General features: G+C 43.2%; 2 pseudogenes across 2 annotated transcripts; both read left to right on the forward strand.

Moving 5' to 3' along the window:
• The first annotated feature begins 3,204 nt into the window (after positions 1–3,204).
• On the forward strand, positions 3,205–12,342 carry LOC308244132 (protein SPT2 homolog; annotated as a pseudogene). Its single transcript has 2 exons — positions 3,205–3,715; positions 11,479–12,342. The product of its transcript is annotated as a protein SPT2 homolog (transcript).
• Positions 12,339–12,893, forward strand: LOC308244133 (protein SPT2 homolog; annotated as a pseudogene). Its single transcript has one exon. The product of its transcript is annotated as a protein SPT2 homolog (transcript).
• The last annotated feature ends 3,431 nt before the right edge of the window (positions 12,894–16,324 follow it).

A 16,324-nucleotide genomic window follows, 5' to 3' on the forward strand; every position in this document is an offset into this window, starting at 1 on the left:
TTGTGATGTATTTTTGGGGTTAGAAGTGTATTAGACAACTTTTAAATATAAGGAGTTTCTAGGTACTTCAGTTCCTGATTTCTGGATTAACTACAATGACAACAAGAAACATATTGTATATAATTTCAATTCTTTGAAGTTAGTTGAAACCTGCTTCATAGTCCAGCAGGTTCACTTGAAAAATAATTGATATGCTCCGCAACTGCCATCTCGTGTGCATCTTGGGAGTAGCACCTCAGAACTTTCCTATCATCAACCAATCAACAAACGACAAGTGCTGGAGAAGATTCAGAGAAAAAGGAACCCTCGTGCACTGCTGGTGGGAATGCAGACTGGTGCAGCCACTGTGGAAAACAGTATGGAATTTCCTAAAAAACTTAAATATGAAACTTCCATTTGACCCAGTAATCCCACTTCTAGGACTATATCCCAAGAAATCAGAAACACCGATCAGAAAAATTATATGCACCCCTATGTTCACAACAGCACAATTTACAATAGCTAAGATTTGGAAACAGCCTAAGAGCCCATCACCAGATGAGTGGATTAGAAAACTATGGTACAGTTACAAAATGGAATACTGTATAGCTGTAAAAAAGAAAGAACTCTTACCATTCACAATAGCATGGATGGACCTGGAGAGCATTATGCTGAGAGAAATAACCCAGTCAGAGAAAGATAAATATCACATGATCTCACTTTTTTGTGGAATATAATGAACAAAATAAACTGATGAATAAAATAAATCCAGAGACTTAGCAGCATCAAACAGACCATCCAACCTCAGAGGGAAGGCAGGGGAGGGTGGGGGAAGGGGAGAGATCAACCAAAGGACTTGTATGCATGTGCAACTTGGGAATAATACCTTAGTGCCTTTTAGCAGGAAAGGTTGTTGGGTACAGTAGGTTATCTGATTGTTGAATGCAGTTTGCTGCTCAGGTTGTTGAAGTGTTTTACATCCTTACTGAAGTCTTTGTGTGAGGCTATTGGTTCTGAAAGAGGTATGCTCTGTCTCTGAATGAGAGAGGTGTGTTAAACTTATTACGATTATAAATGTATCTAGTTTCCCTTGTAGCTCTCTTCTATGTACTTCGATTTCATGTTATGAAGTGCTTGTGAATTTGGATATTCCTGGTAAAATGAAATTATTGATATGAAGTGCTCTTTATTTATAGTAATGCTTTTTGCCTTCAAGTCTCCTGTGTTATCATATACTTTTTATTTGGTTTATGTTTGCTTAATATATTTTTTTCCATTCTTTTACTTTGTACCCTTAGGTTTTCGGTAGCTTTCATTTTTATATTAGTTATGAGTAAAATGAGTTAATTTTTGGTTCAATATTTTTCCCCATTCAGTTGTTCCAACACTCTTTATTATATAATGCATATTTTCCCACTGACCTAAGGAGATATTTTTATTTTTACCAAATTTCCATATGTAGTTGAGTCTAATACTGGACTTTGTTTTCTGTTCCATCAGTTTATCTATTCATAGGACATTACCCAAGTTTTTTAATTACTGTAGCTTTATAACACAACCAGAGGCCTGATGCATGAAGATTCGTGCAAGAATGGGCCTTCCTTATCCTGGCTGCCAGCACTGCCTTCGCTCTGGAGCCCCCTTTTCGCTCTGGCCTGAAGCTGCCCTTCCACCTTGCCACGCTGCCCAGAGACACGGAGTGGCTGGGCAGTGCAGAACACCTGCATCATCTCCATGGCAATGATGCAAGTGTCCTGCCCCACCCCCGTCTGCTCGGCGCCTGCAAATTAACCCGCTGTCTTTGTTGGGTTAATTTGCATACTCACTCCTGATTGGCTGGTGGGCAAGACAAAGGTATGGTCAATTTGCATCTTATTCTTTTATTAGTGTAGATACATTATTCTATCTGTTTGGGTAGCTTTTATTCATTCATTTTTTCTCAGAATTTTATTTAAAAATATTTTTATTAATTTCAGAGAGGAAAGGAGAGGGAGACAGAGAAACATCAATGATGAGAGAGAATCATCCATCAGCTGTCTCCTGCATGCTCCCCACTAGAGAGATCAAGCCTGCAATCAGGACATGTGACCTGACCAGGAATCAAACTGTAACCTCCTTATTCATGGGTCAACCACTGAGCCATGCTGGCCAGGCCAGAATTTTCTTTTACATTTTTCATTTTAACATGTGAATTTAAATGAGCTTGTTTTGGTATTAAAAATCTTGCTGATACTTTAATCAAACCATACTTAATTTATAATCAACATTGGAAGATTGATATCATTATGGTTTGTTGTTGTTTTTTTTTTTTAACCCAAGAATAGATGTTACTGTCCAGTTGTTCAATTGTCAGTTATTGGGTAGTATTTAAAAATTTTATTTATACAGATTGTGCACATTTTTGTTAAGATCATTCCTAGGCATCTTATGTTTTGTTGCCATTGTACATTTTCTTTGATTATATATTTCATGTACTGTTTTAAAGGATATGTATTTATATGCATGTTATCTCTCTCTTCCTCTCTGAAATAAATTAAAAAATATGAAATGAGTAAGATTATTGATTGTTAGTAAAAAAATCAATATGAACTTTTGTTTCTTCACCACATAAGCAAGTATTCAGACATTTTGGGAGTACATGTCTATCACCATTTCCTGAACAAAGATTTTTTTTAAATATATGGTAATACTGATTTTCAGAGAGAGAGGAAGGGAAAGGGAGAGAGAGACTGAAACATTGATGAGATAGAGATAACACTTCAATCGGCACCCTCCTTCATGCCCCCTTCTGGGAACTGAACCCACAATCCTGGCATGTGCCCTGACCAGGAATCGAACCAGCAACCTCTTTGTGCCTCAGAAAATACTCAATCCACTGAGCAACACCAGCCAGGCTGAATTGAGATTTAACAATTAAACTAAAGTAGCTTATTCTCAACTGAATGATTATGTCAATGAATGCGGAACAATCTACTAATTTATCTTGTGGATATAAAACTTTTATTTAAAGTTTCAAAGGTGGGAGTGCAGCATTAGACTTATAAGGATATAGGCTGCTTGAAGAAGGGGGCAGGCAGACCACCTTGGACAGCGCCGGAATTGGTCATGCTGAGTAGAGATAGGAAAGAGGCGGCCAGCCAGTTCATTGGGCTGCAGGTGGCCACTGGGTTAGATGCACTTTCATTCCTCTCTGAGAGCTGGCCCATTTTATCCAGTTCAGTCAACATGGATTTCAGGGAAATTCTCATGATAGCTTCTAAAGGACAAGGAACCAACAGCATACCGAAAAGGTATAGTTTGGCAGTGAGTCCTCCCAAAAAAGATCCCAAAGTTAAGGGTGTCCAATCAACAGCATATAAGCTTTTCTCAGAAGAAAAGTGGAGGAGCTCGGACAAAAAGTTTTACAGAAAAAAAGGAGAAAAGAAGAACTAGTGAAAAAGTGAATTGAGCTAAAACATGAGAAGAAAGCAAGAGCTATGGCCAAGAGGACAAAGGACAATTTCAATGGTTAAATGTGATTCCTATTGAGGAAAAGTCATAGAAAAGACAGGCAATGGAAAGCCACTAGTCAGGGAACAGACCAAGAGTATGAAATGGAAGAATTCTTAGAATACAATCAAGCAGCATCAGAGCAAGAACCTCCTCCCAAAGTTGAAAGTAAACCAAAAATCCCCCTTAAAAGTGCCCCACCATCATGAACTTCACTGACCTACTCAGGCTGGCTGAGGAAAAGCAGGATGATGTGAGAGTCCATGTCCCTCATGGTTCTGGGTTTGGGATCTGGAGAAGGGCCATGGTCAAATGATGAGATAAGACTAGAAATAATAATTTGGAATTTATGGGGGCCAGGTGGAGAGTCCAACACAAGGGCAAAGAATTCACTGGTGCCCAGGCCCTGCCAGCCTTTTATTCAATTTTAGATATACATATTGCCCTTAGTCAGGCAATTCTGGTAACAGACAGACTACCTTAAAGGTCAGTAAATATTAGAAAAGATTTACTTTGAGACTCTTTGGTCAGGAAATTGCTTGAGCCACCATTGCCTCAGCTATACAATCAGTGCATAGCTTTGGCCCTTGCCAGAGATCAAGGTTCACGAGCCTTCTGTGTTCCTTGTTTACACTTTTCTGATAGGGAAGGCAATGGGTCACTTCCAATAGTCCCCCTTCTCTTTTTCTTAATAAATGCTGAAAAGTGAATGCCACCTGAAGGGTTCAAGCCCTTTTAAGACTCTTCATTCCACATCTGCAGACTAGAAATAAACATAAGAATAAAAATGAGATAAGCAATAGTGGTTATGCTGAGAGGCAAATGTAAGGAGATCCAGTGGAAGAGATTAAATTCTTTCATGTCTTTTTCAAATTTCTACCAGACATCTAAGGAATCAGTTTGTAAGTTTGCCTGTGATAATTGTACAATGTGCTGTTGTAATTCTAAATTATCAAGGGTTGTGTTATTTTTACCCCAAGCACCAAGGTGAATTTTTATTGATTCCCAACAGGGAATGGGGGGGGGGGGTAATAACACAAATCTGGGAAAAATTATAATGACACTACAAAGATATTCTTTGCTCTAAGCTGTAAATTTTATCACCCATCCACAAGACTGTAGACATTAATGCTGATAATTCTATCTCAAACTGGCTATCAATTCTTTTTTGTATAGACCAGTTGTACAAACTGAAAAGTTTGAACAGTTTGTACCATGGATGAAGCAGTAAGGCCCACAGAAGTCAGTAACGTTACAAGGGCAAAGAGTCCTGCAATTAACATTCCAGAAAATCTTTTTTTGTCTTTTTAAGATTTTTACCAGATCATGTAACATTTAGTAGGTTTGATGAGATTCCCAAGGCTCGGTAAGGTTAGTAGGAAACTAAGCTAAAGCTGGTTGTTTTAAAATCATGAGGGAATCTTTTTGGAATGTAAAATTAATACAATGCGATAGTGTGCAGCCTGTGCGTGACACCTCATACAGATGGCTTGTAATATTAAGGTGCATCTGGAGGGGGCCTGAGAGGAGTACAAACGGATCAAATACACAGGCGGTGGCAAATACTGTCTTATTGGGAGTTCCTCATAAGATATGAATGGAATTATCAGAGCTATAGTTAAAACTATACTATTTAATAGGTGCAAGTGCAGCAGCTCATTTCCATTATGTATTTTGTAGGGGCCAATTGTCATGTTGAAATTGAGATCCAACAAATCCTCCTCCATGCCATGAAATGGAGTGATTAGCTTCAACATATAGATAGGATGCGTTCCCCTTCCATTTTAGGGTGCGATTGTTACTATACGCAAACACATAGGGGCTCCAATCCACAAAGGAAAAACTGTTATTAAGTTTGCTGCTGGTGGGTTGTTCACTATTACAGTCTTGCCAATTAATTTCTTGCTCGGTGGGGTGCCATTCATAAGACTTTTTACATAATGGCTTAGTGTGTGAGGGGGTGTCTTAGAAAAGTTACATTTTGTGCACCTCTCCCCAGAGAAAGTAGTGATAGTAGATGTATTTGGTCTTTTGCTTCCCCCTCCTTCGGTGTCCATGTTAGCCAGAAGCCTCTTTTTAATTTTACACACAAAGGAGCTGTGGTTTGGTTCTGTGTCATACAAAAGGGAAGCTAGGTGGTGATACCCATGTAATTATATACTTTGCCCATATACTTCCTTGCCCGACCTGTGGTCCTTCTGGGTGACCAAGGTGTTTGGTGTTATTGGTAACTACATTAGGCGGGGGATCAGCCTACGTAAGGGGTCTTACCCATGGAGGGTCAGGAGCATAAGTCCGAAATACTTCCCCATTTGCCCCGGTAGCATTACTGCACAACTGATGACTGCTAGCAGGGCAAGAAAGACGTTCTCAGGTGTTCTTGGGGTTCTGGTCTCACAAATTCGATCAGCTTTCTGGACCATCTTCTTCACCATCCCCCAGGTGACCTCTGGGCTCCAATCCACAAAGGAAAGATAAATTACGACAATTTTTATATTATACCCCCTTATTTGTCTCATCCTCCTCCCACTCCTTATTTTCAGTGGGTTGCTTGGGGTTGCTGCTATCTGTGGCTGGGGTAGTCGATTGTCTGCAGCTGTAAGGCATGGCACCAGGTGCAAGGTCCTCATTAACCTGGCCAGTTCCTCCCTCGGATCCATGTTGAAGTTTAATATTTCTTGTGGGAATCCACATGGGCTTCGAGAAATTTCCTGGAAATATTCAAGTGTAGCCTTGACCAAATGTTAACAGGGGATTGGGGCCCTTCCATAAACCAGACTCGGGATCTTTCCATTTAACCAGACCATTTTCCTTTGGCTTATTCTGACACCAGTTTATTTCCATGGGTGTCTTGCCATCGGCATCACAAGTGAAAAAACTTAAAGTAATTAAGGCTTAGTGTAGTCTACCTACAGGCAATTTCTCCATATTCCCTCTTTTCTGTTTTTCAAGTTGTGATTTTAGCCTATGATGCTGGTGTTCTATAATTGCCTGTCCCTGTGAATTATATGATATTCATGTAATGCGCTGAATTTTCCACTTTTTACAAAATTGCTGGAAATGACAGGTTGTGTAAGCTGGTCCATTGTCAGTTTTAATGATTTTTGGAATAGCCATGACAGAAAAAGCAGCTAGGCAGTGATTAATAACCTGTTTTGCCATTTCTCTTGTAGATGCAGTAGCCCATAGGCCCTTTGAAAAGGTATATACAGAGACATGCAATGCCCCAAGGTGTCCAAAAGGAGTATAATGTGTTACATCCATTTGCTAGATATGTTCCCTTATCAATCCTCGAGGGTTAATTACTGTATTAGACCCTTGAGGCAGATGTAACATGCAAGTGGGACATTCTCTGATAATCTGTTTTGCCTGCTGTCAAGTGATCAAGAATTGTTTGGACAACATTTTGGCAGGCTGTTGTAAAAGCTGATGAGATTCTGAGGCCTGTTTTAATAAAGCAACCAATTGATCAGCATGTGCATTTTCTTTTGTTAGCTGGCCAGGTAATACACTGTGAGCCCCGATGTGAGTGTACAATCTGCTGAACTTGTTTAAATAGTAAAAAATAAACTTTGGTCACTGAGCCATTTTAACCAAGCAGTTTCAATTCTATTCACTAGGCCCACAGCATAAGAAGAGCCAGAGATAATATTAAGAAGCTCTTGGAAATCCTGCAATGCAGTCTTAATAGCCTCTAATTCAATTCTTTGTACAGAAGTATGACTGGTCAGTATGACTCGGTCTGGATTCATTGTATGATAGGCAGCTTTACCATTCGATGATCCATCAGTAAAAACAGTTAATGCTCCAGGAATAGGTTCCTGCCCAGTATTTTTTGGTATAGTAAGGGGGTATAATATAAAAATGGTTGTAATTTGTCTTTTAATAGGTGACAACTAAGTTCCCCTGAATATCCACTTAGTCCAATTTGCCAATTCAAATCAGTTTGAAATAATATTTCTAATTCCTTCCCAGTGAGGGGAAGGTAAGTGCATTGGGGTTCTTCTCCTCTAAGCTGCCTGCAGCACTTTCTAAGTTGAGGTATCAACTGAGCCATAAGTTTTATATATGTAACTGCAGTTTTAGAGGATTGATGCCCTAGGTGGACCCATTCAAAATTGCAGGAGAGTTTTTTGGAAGATGATTCCAGTGGGACTATTTGCAGTAGGGTTAATCTGTCCCAATAAAGGCAATTCAGGCTCTACCCATTCTACTTGGGCTGAGGAAATTGCCTGCTCAATTCTTAGCAACTCCTTCCTAGCTTCATCTGTTAAAGTTCAGGATGAGGAAAGATTAGAGTCACCCCTAAGTATATTAAATAAATTTGTCACTTCTCCTGTAGAGATTTTCAGATAAGGTCTAAACCAGTTAATGTCCCCTAATACATTTTGAAAGTCAGTTAAAGTTTTAAGGCAATCTTATTTCCACCTTTTAAGGCCTAATACATTGGTTTTCAATTATGGTTCCCAGATATTGGAAAGGCGTTTCTTTCTGTACCATTTCTGGAGCAATTTTTACATTGCCAAAGTCTGCTCTTCCCATGGACTTGCTAAGAGCAAGTCATCCATGTAATGAATAATGTAACATTGGGAATATTTGTCCCTTAAAGGCTGAACAGCTTGAGCTACATATTTTTGACACTAGGTGGGGCCATTGGCCATTCCTGGAGACAAAACTTTCCATTGATATCTTTTCATGGGTTCTATACTGTTAATAGCTGGCACTAAAATTGCAAATCTCTGTTTATCTTGAGGAGCCAAGGGAATGGTGAAGAAACAATCCTTAAGATCTACTACTATAAGAGACCAATCTAGAGGTATTTGCAAAGGCCCTGGGAGCCCAGGCTGTAAAGCTTCCATGGTATGCATAGTAGTGTTAACCGCTCTAAGATCATGTAACAATTGCCATTTTCCTGCTGCCTCCTTAGGTATAGTAAATATAGGTGTATTCCAAGGACTATTGGAAGGCTCTATGCTCTATTTGTTCCTGTATTAATTCATAAATATGACCTAATTTCTCCTTGGTTAATGGCCACTGATCCACCCATATAGGTCTATCATCTTTCCATTGTATAGGATCTGCATGAGGGTGAGGAGATTGAGTGGTAACCACTCCTCAAAAGGTTGATATCCTAATCCTCGTCTTCCTGAGTTTCCTTTGGCTAGGATGGGCTCTTTAATTCCCTGATTATTTTTTCCTAAGCTTTGACCAGTCTGATATCCCATCTGAGTTATTAACTGCTGTCCTTTGCCAGTAATAATTAAAGCTTGTGAACCTTCTAAAACATCCCGGCCCCATAAGCTTGACTGCAATCCCAGAGTCTATGTAAAGCTGAAACCATCCTGTCTGTCCTTCTTCATCTTGCCACCTTAACACTGCAGCACTGCGTTGTGTATTATCAGGAACTCTGACCCCCATGATAGAGCTTATAGCTTCTACCATGGACCAACTTGGAGGCCAGAATTCTTTGCTGATAATGCTGACATTCACTCCAGTGTCTATTGAACCTTTAAACCATTTTCTCTCTCTTCTTAAATTAATCATAGGATGGGTTTTGCTAATTTCATGTATCCAATAGATATCTGAGCTTCCAAATCCTTGTGTTCCTCTTTTCCTATTTATAGCTTCACCTTGATGAATAATAGGGAGAAGTAGTATCGGAGCAATTCTTTTTCCTGAAGTAATTTGCATAATATGATTACATTCTAATATTACCTTAATTTCTCCCTCATAGTCTGAATCTATGACTCCAGGCAGAACAGTTAGTCCTTTCAGAGTTTATCCACTTTTCCCTAAGATTAATCCTAAAGTTCTTGGTGGCACAGGTCCCCAGATTCCTGTAGGAACAGCTTGCCAAACCATTTCGGGGGTCAAAGTGACCGCTATAGTACTGTGAAGAACTAGGCCTGCACTCCCTGGAGTGACTCAGTTGAGGGAGTCCACTGTGGGCCTTGCAGGGCAAATTTTCCCTATTGATGATAGGGCTAGGGGGCTGTTTCCCTGTGGTTGGCCATTCCCTATGTCTTGATCTAATGGCTGCCCATTTTTATGAAATATCGATCTACATTAACCAACCCAATGGCTTCCCTTCTGACTTCTAGGACACAGAGAGGTTTAATCTGTCTTGATTGAATTGGGAGGCAGAATGCTCACGCCTTTCCCTAGATCGTCACCTTGTGTCCTTCTTGGTTGCTTACATTCTTTTTTAAAATGTCCTGTTCTTCCACAATTATAACACCTTTTATTCCCCACTGTTACAGCAGTAAGTTTGCTTGAAAAGTGCCTGACCCCACATTCTGACATGCTCAAATCATTTCTGTAATGGTACTATTTTTTCTCAGAGGCGTCAGGCATTTCTTACAATCAGCAATGGCATTTTCATAAGCTAATTGCTGACTTAAAATGTGTCCTGCTGTTTCGTGTTGAATCTGTCATCTCACTGCTCTAGTGAGGCAAGCCACAAAGTCAGAAAATGACTCTGTAGGCCCCTGCATACATTTACTAAAAGCTCCCTCAGGGTCCCCTTTTGATGGTAAAGCCCACCAATTTCTTCTTCCACAAAGTGTAATTTGCTCACATGCCTGTTGCACATAATTTAGCATGTCATTATATTGTCCCAGTCCTGTCAGCATTTCCTAAGTTATTTGAGCATTCAACCCGCAGTTTGCATGGGCTGGCTCCTTACATTTCTCCAAACATTCCCCCTTTTATAGTAAATAATCTCCTCCGTGAGCTAGAGAATACCAATCATAAGAAGCTAAGAATGCTTCAGAAATATTAGTCATAATTTCTCTGGTAAAAGAGCTATAGGACCATTCTGGACTACGCTTTCACGCAAGACCTTTATCATTTTAAAGTCAAATTTTTCATGCTGTCTTATATGATTCACAAGCTGTGGGTCAGCTACTTGTATAATAGGAAAAGCAAGTTGGTCCTCCACCGTCATGTCCTTTAATCCTTCTCAGAAAGCTCTTTGCATAGGTGATTCTATTAATGGTGAATTAAATGTTTCAAGATTAGGACATGGAGGTGGAGGGGACCATGAAAGCCATTCCTCCAATTTTTCTTTTTGCTCCTCTTTAGGACAGGAAGGTGCAAGGGGAGGGGGATAATCCTCTTTTGTTCCTCTGAAAGGCTCTAGCAAATGCAATACCATGTTCCATAAGGAGAAACAATTTGGAGGCAAATTTTCCCCCTGCTGCTGAGGTTTTTTCAAGTTCTGACTAACTCTTTCCCAACATTCAACATCTAATGTACCTTCTTCAGGAAACCAGGGATTATGTTCTATAATAACATGGAAAAACTGTAAGAGAATACCTTCTGACACTTTAATTCCTTTATCCTTAAGCATGCAAACCAAAAGTCCACAATAAAGCTTCTCCCCTTTTGTCAAATTCTGCCCCATTAGTCTGCCTAAAAAAAGATGTTCCCACCCCACTTACAGATCTCAACTTCTGCAGCTGGCTGTGGGCTTTGCACGCGGCGAATTTCCCCACCTATCCAGTGAATTCTTTTTCCCCACCTTGGTGGTTAAAATTAGTTTTTCTGCTCCAGGCAAATCTTCTTCTCCAGACATACATCATTTGAGGTGCCAGATGTGAAAGTCCATGTCTCGCATGGCTCAGGGTTCAGGATCTGGAGAAGGGCCATGGTCAAATGATGAGACAAGTCAAGAAATAATAAATTGGAAATAATGGGGGGCCAGGCAGAGAGTCCAATGCAAGAGCAAGGACTTCACTGAAGCCCAGGCCCTGCCAGCCTTTTATTCAATTTTAGATACACATATTGCCCTTAGTCAGGCAGGCAATTCTGGTAACAGAAAGACTATCTTAAAGGTCAGTAAATATTAGTAAAGATTTACTTTGAGTCTATTTGGTCAGGAAATTGCTTGATCCACCATTGTCTCAACTAAACAATCAGTGCATAGTTGGGCCTTGCCAGAGCTCAAGGCCTTCTATATTCCTTGCTTACACTTTTCTGATAGGGAAGGCAATGGGTAGCTTCCAACAGTATGAACCAGTGGAAATCAAGGTAGTGAGAGAAAAAAAACACACAGAAAAGTGGCCTATGATTGCACAAGAACTTAGGGAGTGAAAACTTCTTGAATGAAGACATATGAAAAAGAAGCCTGAAGCAGATGCAGGACTACCTCTGACCAAAATGCTGCCCTCTCATACAGAAAGTGTGGGCACAAAACCTAGCAGAGTTTCCAGGGACAAGCATCCTTCTCCCAAAGGTACTCCCCTTCCTCATGCTGAGAAGAAATCCAGACCCAGCACAGATAATAAGAAACATTTAGGTTTGTTTTCATCCAAATCCATGCCAGGAGAGAGGACCAAAGTAGGATCTAGCAACTGTTCCCAAGCCTCACTTCAGAAGGACCATGACAGGCCTATTTTCAATGGGGCTAGAAAGACCCACTTGAGCACCTTTTCACCAAGTGTTCCAAAGACTTCTGCTAAAGGGACTCAGAAATCTTTTATTGAGCACACAGCCAAAAAATCTCCTCTTCATCCTAGCCATTCCAGACCTGGACCTGTGGTCACCCCACATAAGGCTAAGAGTCCAGGTGTCAGGCAGTCAGACAGCAGCTCCAGCCTAACTCCTGGGCAGCCCATCACAGGGAGTCTTCGGCCTATGGTTAGTTCTGTCTCCATGCCCAGGCACCAGAATGGAAGCTCCAGCTCAGGACCTGAGCGATCAATCAGTGGGACCAAGAGGCCAGCCAGTGACTTAAATCCTCCTGGAAGGCAGTCAGCAGTACAGGTGGATCTGGATGACCCATCAGTGCCCCAGGTGGTTCTAGGAAGTCAGTGGTCAGTTCTGGTGACTCTCGGTGGCCTGTGCACAATCCACATAACCAACAACCAATGAGTGGTTCAGTGTCCCCCAGGCGGTCAGTCAGTGGCTCTAGGCGATCAGTAAGTGGCACAGTTTCAGCTGGACAGAATGTCAGCAGTTCAGGCCCTAGAAGACCAGTGAGCAGCTTGGGACCTGGGTGAATAGTTAGTAGATTAGATCCCCCCATAAGCCCAAATGCACTTTTGTCTCAGAAACAATAACTTCTAAGAATATCATTACCCGGCCCACCAATGGATAGATGAATGGAATGAAGGCTTCTTTAGGTGGCTACAGATCTGCCCAACGTTCTCAAGGGTTTCCCTTCCCTGGTGGTTACAAAAGACAGTGAGAATATGAAGAGGAGGAAGGTGAGAACTATGACTCCAAAATGGAAGATTTTATCAAAGATGAAGGAGAATCTCAGGAAGAAATATCTAAGCACATTCATTGGCTATGACCAAAAAAAATACAAAGATGAGGAAGCAAAGAGTATAAGACATGGTATGCAAGAGGACTTAGAGGAAATGAGATGGGAGGAAGAAGCAATGAAATGCAGAGAGGTCAAGAAGCTGAAAAGACATTAGCTGATGCTTTTATTTATTTTTGTGAAACACTGGAGACACTCTACTGCAAAGAAGTCCTGCCTTTGGACTGAAGAAGCCCATTATCATTTTAGATTTACTAGTGGCCCAGTACACGAAATTCGTGCACAGGTGTGGGGGGAAGGTGTCCCTAAGCCCGGCCTGCACTCTCTCCAATCTGGGACCCCTTGGGGAATGTGCAGGATCAGGCCTACGCTGGCAGTTGGACATCCCTCTCACAATCCAGGACTGCTGGCTCGTAACCGCTTGCCTGCCTGCCTGCCTACCTGCCTGATTGCCCCTAACTGCTCCTGCCTGCTAACCTGATCACCCCCTAACCACTCTCCTGCTGGCCTGATTGACACCTAACTGCTCCCCTGCTGGCCTGATTGCCCCCAACTGCCCTCCCCTGCCACAACCTGCCTTCTCTGCCAGGACCCGCCTCCTCTGCATGAGGCGGAGAAGATGCTGGGACCACCAGGCCTCACCATACGAAGTCGCTGCTGGGCCCTGCCTCCTCTGTGCACTTGACCATCTTGCGGCAGCCATCTTGTGGCAACGTCATGTGCAAGGGCCACCTAGGCTTTTATTAGTATAGATCAGCCATGGGCAAACTACGGCCTGCAGGCCAGATCCGGCCCATTCGGCTGTTCTATCCGGCCCGTGGAGCCGAAAGAGCGGAGGCTTCTCTTGCCCTCCCCTCCGCTCCTTTACTTCGAATTTATATTAGTTCACACAAACACTCCATCCATGCTTTGTTCCGGCCCTCCAGTCCAGTTTAAGAACCCATTGTGGCCCTCAAGTCAAAAAGTTTGCCCACCCCTGGTATAGATACTTGGATCCTCAAGGACAAGAAATGGATACTATACATTGAGTGGCCAGATTATTATGATCTCTGAAAGCATAATTATCTCGCCACTCAGTGTATATATATCCTATCTAATAAAAGAGTAATATGCAAATTGACCATACCTCCGCTATACCCACAAGCCACACCCACCAGCCAATCAGGGGCGAGTATGCAAATTAAACCAACCAAGATGGCTATGGCCATGGAGAGAGCAGGAGGCTTGGGTCTCCCCAGCAATAGAGGAAGCCAAGCTTTCCGCCTGCCCTGGCTGGCCTAGGCCTCTGCTCAAGGCTATAAAATTTCAATTATAAAAGATGAATAAATCCAAAAAAAATGGCGGCAACCATGGAGCTGGAGAGAGCAGGAGGCTTGAGTTGCCCCCAGTGATGGAGGAAGCCAAGTTTCTGCAGCCCTGGCCTGCCTTGGCCTCCACTCAAGGCTACAAAGTTTCAATTATAGAAGATAAATAAATCCCAACAAAAATGGCGGCTGCCACGGAGTGAGCAGAAGGTTTGGCTCTGCTCAAGGCTACAAAGTTTCAATTATAGAAGACAAATAAATTTCAGATACCAGGGCCTCTGCTTGGCTCTCCGGGGGCCGTGGCCAGCCTGCAGGCACCACAGGCCCCTCACCCAGGCCTCCCCACACCCCAAGAAAACCCCCACCCTGATCCAGGACACACTTGAGGGCAAACCAGCGGGCCCCCACCCATGCACCAGGCCTATCTAATCCTATCTAATGAAAGAATAATATGCAAATTGACCATCACTCTAACACACAATATGGCTGCCCACATGTGGTCAAAGATGACTGCCCCCATGTGGACATAAGATGGCTGCCACAAGATGGCCAGCAGGGGAGGGGAGGGGTGACCAGGCCGGCAAAGGAGGGAAGTTGGGGGCAAACAGGCTGGCAGGGGAGCAGTTAGGCATCAATCAGGCTGGCAGGAGAGTGGTTAGGAGGTGATCAAGCTGTCAGGCAGAAGCGGTTAGGGGCAATCAGGAAGGCAGGCAGGAGAGCAGTTGGGAGCCAGCAGTCCTGGATTGTGAGAGGGATGTCTAACTGCCCGTTTAGGCCCGATTCTACCAGGTAGGATCGGGCCTAAACGGGCAGTTGGACATCCCTCGAGGGGTCCCAGATTGGAGAGGGTGCAGACTGGGCTGAGGGACACAACCCCCATGCAAGAATTTCATGCACCGGGCCTCTAGTATATCTATATTAAAGGCCCAGTGAGTGCATAAATTTGTGCATGGGTGGGCTCCAGCCAGCCTGCCCAGGGGGAGGGGACATGGGTGATTGGCTGGCCTGACTGCTGGTCAAGGGGACAATTTGCATATTAGCTTTTTATAATATAGGATATACACTGAGAGGCCAGATTATTATGCGTTCAGAGATCATAATAATCTGGCCACTCAGTGTATATTTTGAGCATAAAGTATTTTCAGATACTTTCCAGGGTGAAAGCTGTAGTACAGATGACATAATGCCAGTGAGTGCTCTTAGGAAGTTAACTGCTCACAGGTGCCAGCCTCGATCCTGATGAGCTATGCACTCTAATGTGGGGCCCACTCAACTGCCAGCCAATCTTCTTTTGTTCCTTTGCTATTTTAAAAAGGAAAAAATATTGCCTCTTGACTTACATAATTCTGTTGATGGGTGAGTAGGGCAAGGGCCGGCTCCCAATCAAACTTATTTTGTCTTTTTATGAGGAATCTGGACCTTCCACAAATGTTGTCAGCAATGAAGTGACCTTTTCTAATCTAAATATTTGGATTGAGAACCTGAAAATGTAGATTAGGCTTTATAATTATACTAGAGGCCTGGTGCACGAAATTCGTGCACGTAGGTGTGTGTCCCGCAGCCCAGCCTACACCCTCTCCAATCTGGGACCCCTCGAGGGATGTCTGACTGCCCATTTAGGCATGATCCCGGTAAGATCAGGCCTAAACAGGCAGTTGGACATCCCTCTCACAATCCAGGACTGCTGACTTTCAACTGCTTGACTGCCTGCCTTCCTGATTGCCCCTAACCGCTTCTGTCTGCCAGCCTGATCACCTCCTAACCACTCCCCTGCCAGCCTGATTGGTGCCTAACTGCTCCCCTGACAGCCTGTTTGCCCCTAACTGCCCTCCCCTGCAGGCCTGGTCCCCCCCAACTGCTCTCTCCTGCAGGCCTGGGTCTCCCCCAACTGCCCTTCCCTGCCGACCCCATCACCCCCAACTTCCTTCCTCTGCCAGCCTGGTCAACCCTAACTGCCATTCCCTGCAGGCTTGATCACCCCCAACTGCCCTCCCTTGCAGGCCTGGTCCCTCCCAACTGCCCTCCCCTGCTGCCATCTTGTAGTAGCCATCTTGTGTCCACATGGGGGCAGCCATCTTTGACCACATGGGGGCAGCCATCTTGTGTGTTAGAGTGATGGTCAACTTGCATATTACTCTTTTATAAGATAGGATAAGAGGCCAGGTGCACGGGTGGGGGCCGGCTGGTTTGCCCTTAAGGGTGTCCTGGATCAGGGTAGGGGTTCTCTTGGGGCTTGGGATGGCCTGAGTGAGGGGCCTGTGGTGACCCAAGTGGAGGCCCTGGT

The sequence above is a fragment of the Plecotus auritus genome, assembly GCF_963455305.1.
Source record: "Plecotus auritus genome assembly, chromosome: 3".
In the NCBI taxonomy this organism is placed as follows: Eukaryota; Metazoa; Chordata; class Mammalia; order Chiroptera; family Vespertilionidae; genus Plecotus; species Plecotus auritus.